The sequence below is a fragment of the Palaemon carinicauda genome, chromosome 39, assembly GCF_036898095.1.
Source record: "Palaemon carinicauda isolate YSFRI2023 chromosome 39, ASM3689809v2, whole genome shotgun sequence".
Taxonomy (NCBI): Eukaryota; Metazoa; Arthropoda; class Malacostraca; order Decapoda; family Palaemonidae; genus Palaemon; species Palaemon carinicauda.
In genome coordinates, this window is record NC_090763.1 from 58,992,724 (window position 1) to 59,007,589 (window position 14,866).

Below are 14,866 nucleotides of genomic sequence, written 5' to 3' on the forward strand. Positions count from 1 at the left end.
ATCGTCTACACGTTTCTATTACTGTCAATAATTGATGGAGGTTTACTCGGTCACTAAAGCAGCCACTGCCTCCCTCCTCCAGGTCTCAATTAAGACTAATGTTATTATTATTATTATTATTATTATTATTATTATTATTATTGTTATTAATATTATTATTATTATTATTATTATTATTATTATTATTACTTGCTAAGCTACAATCATAGTTGGAAAAGCAGGATGCTATAAGCCCAGGGGCTCCAACAGGGAAAATAGATCAGTTAGGAAAGGAAAAAAGGAAAGTAAAATATTTCAGGAAGAGTAACAACATTAAAAGAAATATCTCCTATATAAACTATAAAAACCGTAACAAAACAATACGAAGAGAAATAAGATAGAAGATTGTGCTCCAGTGTACCCTCAAGCAAGAGAACTTTAAACCAATGGTGTCTGTGCTAGTTCGGACTTCAGTGTTAAAAAGAATCATCTTTCTAGTAAAACGTCGACATCAGTTGTTTCATATACCTTCACAAGATCATCAGCAGAGAGCAATGAGCATCCTAACCTCTACCTTGCAAGCAATTTTTTTTTTTTCTGGATATCATGGCCACTACTTCCCCATACACCGCTCACATATTTTATCTTACTCTTTGTATTCCCTTTTCTTCTTTCACCTCTTATTTTTTTAATTGTACTGTTTTTATTAATTTTTTTTTTTTTTTTTTGAAATATCGATTATCGTTCAAGAATTTCCTCATGACTGAACCATCTTATGCTAATTTTTCATAATTTTTCTCTCTTATCAATTCGATTTTCACGACATATACCACGAATACAGTTCCTCTCAATAGCGTCAATAATTTTTTCTTTCATTTTCACTCGACATCCACACATCGCTCCTTTAAAGGGATCATACTTGGACATTAGCGCTTAATGTCTTTCATAACATGTAGATGTGATCACACACACATACAGTGTATCTATCTGTGCAAGAGAACTGTAATTAAACACTTCTTTCTATAACTATGAAAAGCTTACACCTTCTAAAATCCAGCATTTAAAAGGGTTCACGAAGTAAAGAAGACAGATAATGCTACATTCTGAAGGTTAATTGCTTGAACGAAGGTTGGGTGTCATTTTTCCATTATTTTCATTACTTTCATGAAGGTCATTGACGAAAGTAATATTAAGTATTAAAAATAAAGCCTTTGAATCAGCCCCATTTAGAGAAGAATAGCATGTGAAGAGGTCCCATCCATGGTAAAATAATGTTCTATAAGATAGAGATTTGTGAGCCTTAAACATATATCCTGAGCGGCTATTTCAAAGATTGTTTACATCACATTAAGAGCATTCGAAGGTTTTTGAGGGAAGACTTAGCAGGCCTTTGATGTAACCGTTCGGTTATTTTGTTATATATCATCCTCAAAATTCTATTTGTTGTGACAAGTTAATTTTTTAAATTCTAAAACATTTATATATGTATATATGTATATATATATATATATATATATATATATATATACTGTATATATATATATATATATATATATATATATATATACTGTATACATATATATATATATATATATATATATATATATATATATATCTATATATATATATATAGAGAGAGAGAGAGAGAGAGAGAGAGAGAGAGAGAGAGAGAGAGAGAGAGAGAGAGAGAGAGAGAGAGAGAGAGAGAGTATATATATATATTAATACACACATAATATGTATGTATATATATATATTTATGTATATATATATACAGAGAGAGAGAGAGAGAGAGAGAGAGAGAGAGAGAGAGAGAGAGAGAGAGAGAGAGAGAGAGAGAGAGAGAGAGAGAGAGAGAGAGAGTTCTTTCCTCCGACCAATTTAATATAAACTTGGATCCATACGCTTTCAAAGACCACTATCGTATATGCCATGCCCCGAAGTATCCTATTGCCGAAGTCGCCATAATATTAAGTTTTCGCCAGGGGGTGTTGGGGGAAGGGGGAATGGCTGTGGGGAGGGGAGGAGGCAAAAAAATATATATTCAGAACAAAAATGGAGCATCGTAAATATTCGTGGAAAACCTTAGCTGTCGGGGAGAACTGCAAGAGAGCTATCTGAAAGTTTTCTCCCTTTAGGTCCTTTCTGTCCCCTTCCCCCCCCCCCCTATCGTCTCCCCTCGCTTCTTTCTCCCCCCCCCCAATTCACCCCCTCCCCTCCCTCTCCCTCCATATAACCCTTTATATATATATATATATATATATATATATATATATATATATATATATATATATATATATATATTTATTATATTATTACTTACTAAGCTACAACCCTAATTGGGAAAGTAGGATTCTATAAGCCCAGGGGCTCCAACAGGGAAAATAGTACATTGAGGAAAGGAAACAAGAAAAAATAAAATAATTTATGAAGAGTAACAACACTAGAATAAATATCTCCTTTATAAACTATAAAAACTTTAACAAAACAAGAGGAAGAGAAATTATATAGATTAGTTTGCCCAAGTGTACCCTCAAGCGAGAGAACTCTAACCCAAGAGAATAGAAGAGCATGGTATAGAGGCTATGGCATTACCCATGACTAGAGAACAATGGTTTGATTTTGGTGTGTCTTTCTCCTAGAAAAGCTGCTTGCCATAGCTAAAGAGTATCTTAATCCCGTACCAAGAGGAAAGTAGCCACTGAACAATTACAGTGGAGTAACCCCTTGGGTGAAGAATAATTGTTTGGTAATTTCAGTGTTGTCAGGTGTATGAGGACAGAAGAGAATATGTAAAGAATAGGCCAGACTATTCGTTGTGTTTGTGTAAGCAATGGGAAAATGAACCGTAACCAGAGAGAAGGATCCAACGTAGTACTGTCTGGCCAGTCAAAAGACCCCATTACTCTTTAGCGGTAGTATCTCAACGAGTATATGTATAAAACTGTCTATAAAACTCTACGTATCCATCTATCTATCTATCTGTCTTTATATATATATATATATATATATATATATATATATATATATATATATATATATATGTATATATTTATGCATGCGCACACGCACACGGTAATCCTCCTCTCCCTCCACTTCACCTCCCCTTCTCCTCCCCCCCCTCCCCCTTCCTTCACGTCGATTTCCCGCCGAATTCGGAAGAGATCTGACTCACTTTTCATAAGTCGAGTAACTGCCATTGCTGATGTATTTTTCTGCCAAGGAATATAAATTTACATCGAGAAGTCCTGAGGGAAGGAGAGAGAGAGAAAGAGGGGGAAAAGAAGTGGACATGATAGGGAGGGGGTGAGAGGGGGGAAGTAGGAACTACCTCCCCTTTCCTCCCACTCCCTCCCAATCTTACCCCCTTCCTTTCTTCCTCCCTCCGCCCTCCTAACCTCGGACGGCCTCCGTTTCTTGCCTTCTTGATATGTAAATTTGGATGGAAATCTAAATATTATTGAGGATATTGGAGAACGCCGCTCGACACACAGCCTAATACAATCCTCCTTAATTTGCATATGAACCACCAACTTCTGAAGCCTAATGCCGGCTTCCAGAGCAGTCTGAGAAATGAAAACAGAAACGCCGCTTTATATCATGTTCGGCTATTTTCTCAAGTGGAAACTTTTCCTCTGTGTTTTTCATATTTTTTTTTTTTTTCACAAAAATGGAAATATTTATATGTGAGTTATTTATGCTTGGATCAAGGCTTTTAGCCGTCGAGGATTTTCAAGAGACCTAATACACTTGGGACCGTAGCTTGAGATATGTTAAATGCTATTTTTTCTTTCATTTTTGTCAGTTTATTTATCTCTCTCTCTCTCTCTCTCTCTCTCTCTCTCTCTCTCTCTCTCTCTCTCTCTCTCTCTCTGCTGAATTCTTAAAGAGATCTACCTGAAATTAGTGCATGGTACAAATTAAACTAAGTGAAGTTAAAACCTAACAGAAGTCAAATTATGATTTTTAGTTGGTCAATGATATTAGATTATCTCGACTCAGATCTCATTAATAATATTCCTTTGGCTACATACATTTCATTTAAAGTTCTAGCTGTGATTCTTAATTGCAAATTAATTTTTGAGAAACATTTCCGGCCTGTCTCTTCTTATAATGCTCAAAAATTAGTAAATTGTATTTAGGAAATCTAGCGGATATGTTTTAACTCTTCTCCTTGCCATATTTTGAATATTGACTCAAATCATAACTTCTTGGACAAAAACTTGCGATCTATTAGATTCTTTTTCCCTGATAATGATAGATATAAATCTCTGACAACGTCGTTCAGTTAGCTTTGTTGATAAATTATGGTTTTTAAAAAAAGGTTTTAATAATTTTTTACCGTTCCTTACCTCTTATTATTCGAGAAGTTTTATTTCGACTGTGAACAAATTTTAGAGTGATCTTTTCAATCAAATAGTGGAATCAGGGGAACTTTTAGGAGTTCAAACTTGGTGTAAATACTGTACATTTTAGTTGACCAGGATAACATAAGTCTGGTATGTTAGTTTATCTGTCACTTATGTATTTATCATAAATTAATTTTTCTTTCAATTCTTATGTATAGTTTATCTTTTACGCGGTTTCTTTTTTGAACTGGGCTGCTTTCCCTGTTGGTGCTCTTCGAGTGGTAGCATTTTGATTTTTCAACCAGGGTTGCAACCTAGTTTGCCATAGTGGTAACACATTGCTATTCAAAAAGAACTGTTCTTTTAAATTTAAGCAATAAAAGAGAAAAATCTACTTTTAAGTATCTCTCTTCTTCTTCTTCTTCTTCTTCTTCTTCTTGTAATTATATGTATTTTTACCGGATCTCATAACTGTGCCTGTCTGATCTCATCTGATAGCGATTCAACCCAAGAAAACATTTAAAGTTTCCAGTAGATGATGAATGTAGTATGCTAGATTCTCAGCCGTCTGTCTGCATGTGTCTCCCTCGCAGACCCAATCCTGGATTTGCTTACCCTACTACATGTTGGACATGTCAGATGCGGATTTTGGGCGGCTTGGAGCTCTTCATCAGTCGTATTGCTGAAACCCTTATGAGGTGAGATGTGTTGCGTGACCTTGCTCCAGGGCAATGACCCCGTTGTTAACACTCATCCTTCAGACCATAAGGTCACTGGCAAGGGTGTCCTGGTTAGTTGGGGGAATTTTACATTTATATTAGGTGGACTTGACTGGCCTTGGTCTTTTTATCTCTATAAAATTCTTAAGGGGATTTGTTAGCTGTATTTTAGTTCTCCGTATAAAATGTGTTTTGAGAGCCTTTCCTCAGCCATACTTATTACTTGACCAAGGCAGTGTAGTTAACGTTTGGTGTCCATAGTCTCAATGCTTATCCTGGAAGTTCCAAAATCTCTTGCGTTGGGAACAGGATCTTTTCTGGTAGAGGACTATGATTTTCTGGAGAAAGGAAATATGAAAATGCTCTAGTAGTTTGAGTACAAATGTACTGAGGGCCTCCATTATATACAATAATTTTAATAGCCAGTCTTAGGTGTATGTTCTGAAAACCCTGGTCCTCAGCTTGCTAGAAGCTTGTAAAGCATTGTTTACTTTCTCGAGCGCGTCATCGGCAATCTCGGTAGGCAGAGCATCTGTAATCGACCTATCAACAGCGTTGCGATGGTTTTGCTGACCCATCTCCCATCTATTACCCATCAGGTCACACTTATTCACTCTCCTTTTTACATTCCCCTCACCTAAGCTAGCCTAATCTAGTAAAATCTAATAGCAATTCATCGTTTCTGATTATTATTATTATTATTATTATTATTATTATTATTTTTATTTTTTTTATTATTATTATTACTATTATTTTTATTATTATTATTATTATTATTATTATTATTATTGTTTTTATTATTATTATTATTATTATTATTATTATTATTAGCTAAGGTAAAACCCTAGTTTGGAAAATATGATACCATAAACGCAAGTGCTCCAACAGGGAAAATAGCCCTGTGAGGAAAGGAAATAAGGAAGCAGCTAGAATAGTGAGCCTGAGTGTACCCTCAAGCAAGAGAACTCTAACCCAAAACAGTGCAAGATCATGGTACAGAGGCTATGGCACTACCCAAGACTATAGAACAATGGTTTGATTTTGTCATTTTAATTGATGGAGAACAATGGTTTGATTTTGTCATTTTAATTGATGGGCTGATTATCATAGCTAAAGAGTCTCTTATGCCCTTACCAATAGGAAAGTACCCACTGAACAATAATAGTGAGGCAGTTAACCCTTTCAATGAAGAAGAATTTTAAAGTTACACTGTAGATAAATGTATTATAAATATTTCTCAGACGTGGTGTCACTTCTTATGCTGGCTGTGTGTATTGCTCTGGCTCACCATGCCAATCTTAGATTTGCATACCTTGCCACATGGACTCATCAGATGAGGATTCGTGGGTAAGGGGACCTTTTTTTCTGCTGCCTTGTTATAGTGAGACAGCTGCGCGACCCTGCTCCATAAGGTCGCTAGCAAAGGGTTTCAGGTTAGGTGGTGAAATATTTGGCTTTAAGAAAATTAAAGAAAAAATTACAAAGATCTTGTACGAGAGGAATCTTTATCTACTGACAGAGCATAGAAGAGAGAGAGAGACACACACACAGTAAGAAAGAGGGGGTTGGGTGAATGGAAGAAAAGAAATAAAAAATAAAAAGAGAGAGAGAGATTAATTCTCTTCATGGTGAATTTTCATCGAGAGACAGAGCGGCGAATAAAGAAAGGAAAAGGGAGGAAAGAAAGAGGTATAGAATGGAAGAATGAAATAGAAAAGAAAGAAATAACAAAGAGCTTGTAAGAAAGGAAGCGATATATATATATATATATATATATATATATATATATATATATATATATATATATATATATATATATATTACTAATTGAGCTACAAGGTACTAAAACTCCACGGGCTCCATCAGGGAGAAATACTCAAATGAGGAAAATAAACTACAAGAGAAGTATGAATAATTAAAATAAAATATTTTAAGAATAGTAACAACATTAAAACAGATCTTTCGTATATAAACTATAAAAAGAGACTTATGTTAGCCTGTTCAACATAAACATTTATTTCAAGTTTGAACTATTGAAGTTCAAAAAAAAAAAAAAAAAAAATCTCTTCTCTAAATTCAAATTTTCGTCTTTTGATCTCTTCAACATCAACTTTCATGAGTTTTGGAGTCCTTGGTATTTACTTTGTTTTTTCCTTTGTTCAAATCATCCATTTTCACTTCTGGTTTTTGTTTTCCTTTTAATTTTTTTCATCTTCTTTCTCTCAATTGTTTCCTTTGCCTTAGGTTTCTGGTTTCCATTTCTTATTTTCTCTTCTTTTTGCGTATCCACATCCTTTCCTGGAATTAACTAAAAAGCTTTCAGTATGAATTGAATAGGTTTGTCACTCAGTAAACTATCATTTAAACGCATATATTCTGTTTTAGTTCTTCCTGCCATTGTTGTCGCAATCCTATAATGTTAGAGAATAAGTTTTATGAATTGTTCTTATTTATCATAGGATCAATATATTCTAGTTTCTGATATGCTGTGAACTTCATCAATAAATAAATTTCTCTGTATATTTAACCGCCGGTTATCTAGTGAAAAATGAATCTAAAGGGACTTGAAGTCTCCTTGCATCCTTTGGGCTCCAAAACTAGGACCTGGATTTCAAAAGCTTCGAGGTTATCCAGTGAAAAATGAATCTTAAGGAACTCGAAGTCTCCCTGCACCCTTTGGGCTCCAAAACTAGGTTCTCAAATCCAAAAGGTTCTAAGTTATGTAGTGAAAAGTGAATCTAAATAAACTTGAAGTCTCCTTGCACCCTTTGCGCTCCAAAACTAGGTTCTAGATTCCAAAATCTTCGAAGTTATTTAGTGAAAAAGGAATCTAAAGGAACTTGAAGTTTTTGGGCTACAAAACTAGGTTTTGAATTCCAAAAGCTTCGAAGGTATGTAGTGAAAAGTGAATCTAAAGGAACTTGAAGTCTCCTTGCATCCTTTGGGCTCCAAAACTAGGACCTGGATTTCAAAAGCTTGAAGTTATCCAGTGAAAATTAAATATAACGTAACTTGAAGTCTCCCTGCACCCTTTGGGCTCCAAAACTAGGTTCTCAAATCCAAAAGGTTCTAAGTTATGTAGTGAAAAGTGAATCTAAATAAACTTGAAGTCTCCTTGCACCCTTTGCGCTCCAAAACTAGGTTCTAGATTCCAAAATCTTCGAAGTTATTTAGTGAAAAAGGAATCTAAAGGAACTTGAAGTTTTTGGGCTACAAAACTAGGTTTTGAATTCCAAAAGCTTCGAAGGTATGTAGTGAAAAGTGAATCTAAAGGAACTTGAAGTCTCCTTGCATCCTTTGGGCTCCAAAACTAGGACCTGGATTTCAAAAGCTTGAAGTTATCCAGTGAAAATTAAATATAACGTAACTTGAAGTCTCCCTGCACCCTTTGGGCTCCAAAACTAGGTTCTGGATTCCAAAGGCTTCGAAGTTATCTAGTGAAAGTGAATCTAAGGGAACTTGAAGTTTCCTTGCACCCTTTGGGCTCCAAAACTAGGTTCTGGATTCCAAAAGGTTCGAAGTTATGTTGTAAAAAGTGAATCTAAAGGAACTTGAAGTCTCCTTGCACCCTTTGGGCTCCAAACCTAGGTCCTGGATTCCAAAATCTTCAAGATATCTAGTGAAAAGTGAATCTAAAGGAACTTGGAGTCTCCCTGCATCCTTTGCGCTCCAAACTAGGTCCTGGATTCCAAAAGCTTCAAGATATTTAGTAAAAAGTGAATATAAAGGAACTTGAAGTCTCCTTGCATCCTTTGGGCTCCAAAACTAGGACCGGGATTTCAAAAGCTTAGAAGTTATCTAGTAAAAAGTAAATATAAAGGAACTTGAAGTCTCCCTGCACCCTTTGGGCTCCAAAACTATATTTTTAAATCCAAAAGGTTCGAAGTTATGTAGTGAAAAGTGAATCTAAAGGAACTTGAAGTATCCTTGCACCCTTTGGGCAACAAAACTAGGTTCTTAAATCCAAAAGGTTCGAAGTTATGTAGTGAAAAGTGAATCTAAAGGAACTTGAAGTCTCCTTGCACCCTTTGGGCTACAAAACTAGGTTCTTAAATCCAAAAGGTTGGAAGTTATCTAGTGAGAAGTGAATCTAAAGGAACTTGAAGTCTCCTTGCATCCTTTGGGCTCCAAAACTAGGACCTGGATTTCAAAAGCTTCGAAGTTATCTAGTGAAAAGTAAATATAAAGGAACTTGAAGTCTCCCTGCACCCTTTGGGCTCCAAAACTAGGTTCTTAAATGCAAAAGGTTTGAAGTTATCTAGTGAAAAGTGCTAAATGAACTTGAAGTTTCCTTGCACCCTTTCCGCTCCAAAACTAGGTTCTAGATTCCAAAAGCTTCGAAGTTATCTAGTGAAAAGGGTATCTAAAGGAACTGGAAGTTTTTGGGCTCCAAAACTAGGTTTTGGATTCCAAAAGCTTCGAAGTTATCTAGTGAAAAGTGAATCTAAAGGAACTTGAAGTCTCCTTGCATCCTTTGGGCTCCAAAACTAGGACCTGGATTTCAAAAGCTTCGAAGTTATCTAGTGAAAAATAAATATAAAGGAACTTGATGTGTCCCTGCACCTTTTGGGCTCCAAAACTAGGTTCTTAAATCCAAAAGGTTCGAAGTTATCTAGTGAAACGTGAATCTAAAGGAAGTTGAAGTCTCCTTGCGCCCTTTGCGCTCCAAAATTAGGTTCTGGATTCCAAAGGCTTCAAAGTTATCCAGTGAAAAGTGAATCTAAAGGAACTTGAAAGTCTCCTTGCATCCTTTGGGCATCAAAACTAGGACATGGATTTCAAAAGCTTCGAAGTTATCCAGTGAAAATTAAATATAACGGAACTTGAAGTTTCCCTGCACCCTTTGGGCTCCAAAACTAGGTTCTGGATTCCAAAGGCTTCGAAGTTATCTAGTGAAAAGGGAATCTAAAGGAACTTAAAGTCTCCTTGCACCCTTTGGGCTCCAAAACTAGGTATTGGATTCCAAAAGGTTCGAAGTTATCTAGTGAAAAGTGAGTCTAAAGGAACTTTGAAGTTACCTTGCACCCTTTGGGCTCCAAACCTAGGTCCTGGATTCCAAAATCTTCAAGATATCTAGTGAAAAGTGAATCTAAAGGAACTTGAAGTCTCCTTGCACCTTTTGGGCTCCAAACCTAGGTCCTGGATTCCAAAAGCTTCAAGATATCCAATGAAAAGTGAATCTAAAGGAACTTGGAGTCTCCTTGCACCCTTTGGGCTCCAAAACTAGGTCTTGGATTTCAAAATGTTCGAAGTTATCTAGTGAAAAGTGAATCTAATGGAACTTGAAGTCTCCTTGCACCCTTTCGGCTCCAAAACTAGGTTCTGGATTCCAAAAGGTTCGAAGTTATGTAGTGAAAAGTGAATCTAAAGGAAATTGAAGTCTCCTTGCACCCTTTGTGCTCCAAAACTAGGTTCTGGATTCCAAAATCTTCAAGATATCTAGTGAAAAGTGAATCTAAGAGAACTTGAAGTCTCCTTGCACCCTTAGTTTTGGATTCCAAAAGCTTTGTATTATTGGTGTAATTCTTCGTCCTTGAGAAGAAACTACCCATATTTTCAGATATTCAGTGATGAGGCAATATAAAAATGTTTTGGATTCCAAAAACTTTGTATAATCAAATTAGTATTTCGGCCTTGAAAGGAAACTTCGCTTTTTTTTCTGAGATATCCAATGAAAAGTGAATCTATACGAACTTGAAGTCTTCTTGCAGACTTTGGCCTCCAAAACCTGGTTCTAAATTCCAAAAGCTTCGTATGAACAAGTTGATTCTTCTGCCTCTAGAAGAAACTAACCACATTTTCAGAGTTATCGAGTCAAGAGTGAATCTAAATGAAATTGAATTCTTTTAACAGTTGGGCTCCAGAACCGGGTTCTGAATTCCTAGTGTTGTATGATTGAGTTAGATCTTTTGACATGAACTTTCCATATTTTCAGTGTTATCTAGCGAAGAGTGATTGTAAAAAACCTAAAGTTTCATTATGGCCTTTGGACTTTATTTTGTCTCTTGCATAGCATCAAAATAGCTAGAGTCTGTGCTATTTTAGGGAGAGGCATATCCTATATATATATATATATATATATATATATATATATATATATATATATATATATATATATATATATATGCTGATGATGCTACTCTCTTTGCATCAATTCCAACTCCTGAATGTAAATCTGGGGTTGCTGAATCCCTTAATAGTGATCTAGCTAAAGTTAGTGCATGGTGCAAATTATGAGGTATGAAGTTGAATCCTAACAAAACTCAAGGTATGATTGTAAGTAGGATAAGGACAGTGGCTCCTCAATATCCCGATCTCAGCATTGATAATGTTTCTTCAACTACGTATGACTTAAAATTTTAGGTGTGATTCTTGACAGAAAATTTACTTTTGAGAAAAACATTAGGTCTGAGTCTTCTTCAATTGCCCTTTCTACCTTGTTTTGAGTACTGCTCTCCTGTCTAGTCTTCAGCTGCTGATTCTCATCGTATTTTTTTGGACAGGAACTTACTGTCTATTAAATTTCTTATTGCTGATCTAGATATTAATGTGTGGCACCGTCGTTCAATTAGTTTATTATGCCTGCTGCATTAGATTTTTTTTTCATAATTCTGACCATTCTTTACATTCAGATCTCCCTGGACAGTTCCATCCTGTTCGTAATACTAGGTATGCAGTTAAATCTTATAATCAGGCCTTCTCCATCATGAGGCTCAATACTAAACAGTACTCTGGAAATTTTATTCCAGCTGTAACTAATTTGTGGAATGATCTGCCTAATCGGATAGTTTAATCAGTGGAATTTCAAAAGTTCAATCTTGTAGCAAATGTTTTTATGTTAAACAGTGTGACATAAGTTTTTACAGTTTATATATAAAATATGTTTTAATGTTACTGTTTTTAAAATATTTTATTTTAATTGTTCATTACTTGTTATATCGTTTATTTATTTCCTTATTTCTTTTCCTCACTGGGCTATTTTTCCCTGTTGGAGCCCTTTGGTTTATGGCATCTTGCTTTTCTAACTAGGGTTGTAGCTTAGCTAGTAGTAATAATAATAATAATAATAATAATAATAATAATAATAATAATAATAATAGTATATATATATATATATATATATATATATATATATATATATAAAAGTGTATATATATAAATATATATATGTATATATACAGTATATATATACATATATGAAACACTTATAGCATCAGTTATTTTAAGAAAAATTTTCTAATTTTCTGTCCCTTTTCTTGTCTTTACGGGTAGAGTTTTGAAGGAAAAGACGGCATTTATTATTTTATTACTGAGATGATACTTTATTAAAACTTTATCGACAGCAATTTCAACCAATAGCTTAAAGCTCCCCGCCATGAACACTACTATCTATATATAAAGACAGTTCACTCAAACAAACGAAAATTATAAACCTAAAAAAAAAAATCCTAAAATAACAAATATGAAGTTTTAAAGATTGTTTTCTCAGTAATTCATAAAGAGTCTTCGTAAGATGGAACATGAGACATTTATTTACCGGTATTGCAGCTTGCATCACTTCTGAAATCATGCAGAAAAGGCCGGTGAGCTTGTACACATTGCTATGCCACCACACCAGCTGCCAGAATTGAAAGTTTGAACCCGGTTTGAAGCCATATCAATCACCCTTTGTAGTGACGACGAGTTCCTTTTTCGTAGGTTGCTCTAAGAGTTTATTGTAACTGAAGGTTGGGTAGCGTATAACCAGCTGTCTCTCTTATATAACAAAGAGCAAGTGCCTGGTTATATATGTTATTATATATATATACATATATATAAATAAATATATATATATATATATATATATATGTATATGTGTGTGTGTGTGTGTGTATATATATATATGTATATAGTATATATATATATATATATATATATATATATATATATATAAATATATATTTAGGCTACATGTATATGTATATATATAAATTTATATATATATATATATATATATATATATATATATATATATTCATTATATGTATATATATACATATACATAAAATTTTATATTTTTTCTGTCACGCTTAGCGGTAACCCTTCGGAGAGTGCAATATTCCACAAATTGCCCAAAATGCCGTGTGGTATTTAGGAAAGGGGTTAAATCTATGCGTGTGTGTGTGCATATCTAAACATTTAGCCGTCATTTTTCACGGGTCGCGTACACTAGTTCTTCCATAAGCAACTGTTATTTGCTGAACTGCTTACCTGCGGATAGCAAAAATATTCTGTCAACGGCGGCATTTAATCTTCGTCGCTGAAATCTCCATATTCATAAGTTAATAGTATTAAGTCTTGTCTATTAAGGTGTTTATATTGATGAAAACTTTACATGCTTATTTAAAGGTTTAAAGGTCGCTCATGAATGGCAGAGGCAAGGGACAGTGACATTGCCCTAGCAATCAGGACAATGCCCTAAAGACTGACCATATATTATATCATCAGCGCCCAAGACTCCTCTCCACCCAAGCTAGGACCAGGGAGGGCCAGGCAGTGGCTGCTGATGACTCAGTATAGGCTCCCCCAAACCCCCCAACCTTAGCTCACAAGCATGGTAAGGTTGCAGACACTAATGGCACTAACGAGTCTGAGCGGAACTCGAACCCCCGACTGGCAAACACCAGGCAGAGACGTTACCAATCAGGCCACAGCATGGATGTTGCGAGGCAACTACATTAACGATTGGATATAAACAACTGAGCATCAAAGTATCCTATTACTCGAGTTTAATTACTAGAATTTCATTCTCTATGAGGTTAGTTCTAAATGAATCTAATACTGACTTACGTTTGCAGTGATACTTATGATTACTTACATAATCAAAGACAAACACTTGCTGTTAGTATTTCTAGTGTTTTATCTTAATTGTTGATTACTTCTCTCGTAGTTTATTTGTTTCCTTATTTAATTTTCTTACTGGGCTATTGTTCCATGTTGGAGCCCTATTTAAAACGTTTTTTCATTCGGTTCTAGTTAATCATCTTATTCCAATTAATTCAACATAGAATAACATTTTCAACCTTGGGCTTATATTAACATACATACATACATATACCAAGACACTTCCCCCAATTTTGGGGGGTAGCCGACATCAACAAGGAAACAAAAACAAAAAGGGGACCTCTACTCTCTACGTTCCTCCCAGCCTAACAAGGGACTCAACCGAGTTCAGCTGGTACTGCTAGGGTGTCACAGCCCACCCTCCCACATTATCCACCACAGATGAAGCTTCATAATGCTGAGTCCCCTACTGCTGCTACCTCCGCGGTCATCTAAGGCATCGGAGGCAGCAGCAGGCTTATATTAATAATAATAATAATAATAATAATAATAATAATAATGATGATGGTATGATGTTGCACGATTGCTAGCAAGTCGCATACATTCCGAATGTCAAAATTTCAAACAAAACCGGTGACAGTGAAGTCATCATGAATGCCATTTTAATCTTTAAATCGCGTTAAAAGCGAACCCAACGAACGCCTGTGTGGCTTCATAGAAGTAGGATTATAACACCTTTGAAGCTTCGATCCTCAACCCCTCCTGCCTCCTATCTCCCAAAAAACCTATTTTTTTTTTTTTTTTTTAATTTTCGCGACGTGGAAACTCGTCGAGGAGATTGTTTCTGTAATTGATTGATTGTTTTTTTTTTTTTTTTTTTTTTGTGATCGATTGTTTTTGAAATATGGTAAATGATAAAATTATGTAAGTGTAATACGTTTTTTGGATGATATCTGGATTAACATTTGATTGGTTTTAATCATGAGAACCGCTCCT